This window comes from Octopus bimaculoides, chromosome 15, assembly GCF_001194135.2.
Source record: "Octopus bimaculoides isolate UCB-OBI-ISO-001 chromosome 15, ASM119413v2, whole genome shotgun sequence".
NCBI classification, from domain to species: domain Eukaryota; kingdom Metazoa; phylum Mollusca; class Cephalopoda; order Octopoda; family Octopodidae; genus Octopus; species Octopus bimaculoides.
In genome coordinates this window covers 13998490-14003647 of record NC_068995.1, presented here as the reverse complement: position 1 = coordinate 14003647, position 5158 = coordinate 13998490, and the positions used below count along the sequence as shown (strand labels likewise).

Below are 5158 nucleotides of genomic sequence, written 5' to 3'. Positions count from 1 at the left end.
CACAGATGATACCCTTCGTCCACAACTAACATCGCCACTTCTTCGTTCTGGTTCTTTTTTAATCATCACCGAGCGAAATCGGACCAAATATTTACCTCCAGCATAAAAGTTATGCGCTCCGGCGCGAAACCATCGGTAACATTCTGGCCAGTTATATTGCCGCCAGTTGGAGTATTGTTAGCTGGTCTGAGACGATGGCTAGTTCAGTTGCTGAATGAAAATATATTTCTCGGGTTGTGTGAAGAAATAACTGACAACACCCATGAACAATTAACATAAGAGTTTATTATTGAACATAGAGTTTTGTGTTGGTCTTTTACAAATAAAAACAACAATAATTACACACTGGGAGAGATAGACTACTTGAATTTTGCGACAAGTTTACAAATACAGCAATCTGTAGCTGAGCCATCGTAACTGGAAACGATTGTATTATATTCGTGGCGACGAAGATTCCTGTCGACTATTAGTCATCTGTCTTAACCGCCTGGCTGTAGTGAGGACGGAGAAACAATGCGCAGCTGCCTCAACATTCTGCAATTCATCTCAGCCGCTAGGTGCAATTATTTACCGTCAAAAGTGGCCTTTCATAAGGTTCAGGAAGACTCTAGAAAATTGAATCACGTGATAGCTTGACGTTAATTAATTGCTTAAAAGACCGATCATGTGAAACTACTGTAGTTTACTCGTGATGCATAATCGGTTCGGTTTCGAATCCGTTAAAATATATTTCTCGGCAATATATATATATTGATCTAAACGAATAGGTACACTAAGTAAGTGCTATAGTTGGTCCTCCGTTAGGTTCCAAGTTCACAGCTGATGCTGGATTAGGGATCCGCATTAAGGTTCTGTTATAGTAGGTATATATCATATTAGAGAAAAAAGCAAAAACCAAAGTAATCTAATTACAATAAGGTGAATTTGAAGTCTTACAGCTGTTTCTGGGATAACCCAAGTGATAGGTTAGCATTTCTACGCACCGGGTATACTGTCATCAGACCCTTTTACCCCTATCTTATTTTTATTCCTTTCTCCTCTCTCTCCCATATACACCCACTCACAAAACCCATTTATGTCTATCTTACTTTCTCCCTCTATATACACACATTTACATACTAGCTATCGCTTCAATATGAATACATCATTCAAAATACCGCCTGGATTTACCTAGGATTTTAACTAAGGACCTGTACCTTCATGGAAGTACTGACCAACATCCATATCCTCTGGAAAAGATGAGTTGTGAACATTATCCTCCCGCCTGTATTCTTCTAACTACATTTACTCTTTACTCCTTGTAAAACTAAATTTTCCCTTGTCTAGAACTTTCATACCTCGTCTCTGATGACGGTATACCCAGTGCGTGGACATGCTAACCTATCACTTAAGTTATTTCAGAAACGACTGTAAGACTTCAAATTCACCTTGCCCTAACTAAATTATTCTAAATGAGTTGAGATACTCGTTCTGCTTGTTTTTTTGTTTTTTCCTCTTATATATAAAGTAAGGTATTCCATGACCTAGAAGCAGAGGAAAAGTCACTGACAGCGGCGCCCCATATTAAGCATCTGGTTCTAGAGCTGTGGTGTCTTCATCCCTGGAGATACGACAAAGCTTTCTAGGGACTGCAAACATTTACCAAACATTTATTACGGTAACAATGTACAGAAAAAAGTTGAACATCACAGATCTTAACCAAACTATCTTGAATCAAACATTAACTTCCTTGAACTCACGCTATATTTCAAAATTTTAAGCCCAATCTGTATTCATTCTGCTTTATATTTTGTATCTTATAAGCTTATTTAGTATTCCTGTTATATATATATAAGATAATTTTACCAAGATAATGAAATTAAATATTCTTTTCTACTCTAGGTACAAGGCCCGAAATTTTGGGGGAGGGGCTAGTCGATTATGCAACTGGTACTTAATTTATCGACCCTGAAAGGATGAAAGGCAAAGTCGACCTCGGTGGAATTTGAACTCAGAACGTAACGGCAGACGAAATACCGCTAAGCATTTCGCCCGGCGTGCTAACGTTTCTGCCAGCTCGACGCCTAATGAAATTAAATCTTAAATTCTTCCCTTACTTTTGAGAATAACTTTTAAATTACGTAATATACTCAATGCGAACGACAAGTTAAATGTCAGAGCAATGTAATAAATACTTCTTCATTTCACTCGCACACTCACTCTCTATTTGGGATTTGGCAGCTTTCTACTCCAACACTTATTTCATTAGTGTTGATAACGAACCAACACATGAGTTAATTATTATATGAGAGACTATATTCATTCCAGCCTAACACAGACAAACAGTAATTTCCTTGAACTTTATTTTCATTTCACATTTTAAAGTTAATACTGACTGCATTCACTTTCATTGCCACAGACAAACGCCTCTCTGTCAGAGTCTCTCGCTCGAATGTTTTTGTGTTTATGTTAGTTTGGGGTATTGTTTAGATAACAGCACGTTGTGGTAGTATTGCTGAATGTCTCCAGCTGCCATATTTGGAGTGAAATACTTTTTAACAACAAATATAATAAAAAAAAAAAAACTGTTGGGTAAAATACACGGACAAGGAGTTACTATGGCAACTAGATTCATCTCTTATCTTTGAGAGAATACAAGTTACACCATTTTCGCTATCTTCACGAGACGAGACCAATAGACCAGGTTTTGTGTTTTATATACACTAAGTTTAGAATTAATTTTAATGCGGGAGCTTTTTTACGTAGTTGCTCGACATGCTAAAAATAGCAGGCAAATCTCTATTTCTAGCAGGTCAAATGACCTGCTAGAAATAGATTTCTTTGCTGTGAGGAAGAGGAAAGATGATGATTTAGGCAGGGCCTTACACATTACACACACACATACATATACAAACACATACCTAGACGTACAGACATACATAAATATACATACATATATAGAAATACACATAGGTGTAGGCGTGGTTGTGTGGTAAGAAGCTTGCATGCAAACCACATGGTTTCGGGTTCAGTCCCACTGCGTAGCACCTTGAGCAAGTGTCTTCTACAATAGCCTTGGGCCAATCAAAGCCTTGTGAGTGGATTTGGTAGTTGGAATCTGGAAGAAGCCCGTCACATACATCTGTGTTTCCTACAACCAAATTCACTCACAAGGCACTGGTTGACCTGGAGCTATAGTACAAGACATTTGTCCAAGGTACTCTGCAGTGGGACTAAACTCAAAACCCCATGGTTGCAAAGCGAACTTCTTAACCACACGGCCATGCCCGCACTTACACATAAAACTGTTAAAAAAAATTGTTTTTTAAAGTCACGTTGTTTATTCAAACATCTCTGCCACTTACCTGTTTCACATGGAGATCAGCAATAAAAGACGCCTGTTTATGCTAGGTTAACCCTTTAGCATTTAAACTGGCCATATCCAGCCCAAATATTCTTCCTGGTTTATGTTCAAACAGGCCAGATCTGGCCTCTCACACCAACCCTACAATGTCTTTCTAAAAAAATAAACAATCACATCATTGAAATCTTGAAGCTATGAGATTAATGCAAGGTTAATTCAAAACAATGTGAATAAATAAGTAATTACATCTGACAGAATAATCTGAATTAGTGATTAATAAACTTTTTGTTAATATCCAGGCCAGATCCAAAACTTGAATTTTTTTCAAGGGGATGCACAAAAGAAAAACAAAAAGTAAAACACAAGTCAATTAAAGAGACATTAATTATATTTAGAGAGGTAAGATTGTCATGGGCCACATGAGGCCCTGGGAGCTGTGGCTGAGAACCACTGATCTAGGAGGGGGCTGAAAAGTTCCTAGCTTTAAAGGTATCACAAAAGGCCAGGTTGGAGGCCCAACTTTCTGAGTTCTTTTACAGGGCTTAGAAAAAACTGAAGGACCACTGCAATAAGTGTGTGAATCTGAGAGGGGAATATGTCAAGTAAAATTATAATTAACTGATCCTCCTGTATTTTCTTTTACCCAAAGCCAGTAACATTTCAGCCCCAAGTCCTAGCCCTTCCCCACCTCTAAGTACATCTGCTTCCTCTGTTTCTCTCTGAAATCCTCCAACTACTACCAACTCTTCAACCACATCCCTTCCTACATCAAAATACGTCTATAACACTGCACTTCTCTCTCAGAAGTCATCATTCCAATGCTTGCAATCTTGGTTCCCCCACTCATCACATACTGAAGCCATTGAGAGCAGAAATCAACATTTTTGCAATTTTCAACTCATGCTAAGTCAATTAGTTTCATTACCTGTATACATCCCTGATTGACACACGGACATCACAAAAACACTTGGATTTCTTCCCAGCCTCTACTTGACCCAAAGTGCCACTGTAAATATCATGTTGCCTGACCACAGCCTCATGTAACCACCCACCATACATTCACATATTACAGAAAGCGCATTTTCCATCTCCCAAATCCTACAGCACTTCAAGTCAGCTGACTGTCAGGGCTCCACCAATTCTATGCTATCCCTAGACAATTCTCTTTTTGCTTTAACTCTTTAGCATTTGAACAGGCCATATCTAGCCCAAATATTCTATTTTATGTTCAAAGTGGCCAGATCTAACCTCTCACACCTAAGCTACAATGTCATAAGCAATTACATCAAAAACTTGAAGCTACAAGATAATACAAAATTAATTCAAAGCAATGTGAATAAATATTACATTTGACAGAGTAATCTGAATGCTAAAGGGTTAACATCCATGGACTTTGATCCAACCAAAACCTCATACATCACCACTTACTCACACACACAAACTATATCCTATTCACCTCTAAGAGACAGATATCTCAACCACCATTTATAGTTAATATATATATATATACCGCCTGACTGGCCTTTGTAGGGTTTTCGAGCGAGATCGTTGCCAGTGCCCCTGGACTGGCTCTTGTGCGGGCGGCACATAAAAGACACCATTTCGAGCGTGGCCGTTTTCGTGCCGGTGACATGTAAAAGCACCCACTACACTCTCTGAGTGGTTGGCGTTAGGAAGGGCATCCAGCTGTAGAAACTCTGCCAAATTAGATTGGAGCCTGGTGTTGCCATCCGGTTTCACCAGTCCTCAGTCAAATCGTCCAACCCATGCTAGCATGGAAGGCGGACGTTAAACGATGATGATGATGATGATGAT

At 38.8% G+C, this 5158-nt stretch overlaps 1 long non-coding RNA gene across 1 annotated transcript; it reads right to left on the bottom strand.

Annotated features, from left to right (window-relative positions):
- Positions 1–265: 265 nt before the first annotated feature.
- On the bottom strand, positions 266–3661 carry LOC128249499 (uncharacterized). The gene is made up of 2 exons (XR_008265605.1): positions 3345–3661; positions 266–607 (listed from the first exon to the last, which is right to left on the bottom strand). It is a non-coding gene; the product is annotated as an uncharacterized LOC128249499 (long non-coding RNA).
- Between the last annotated feature and the right edge of the window lie 1497 nt (positions 3662–5158).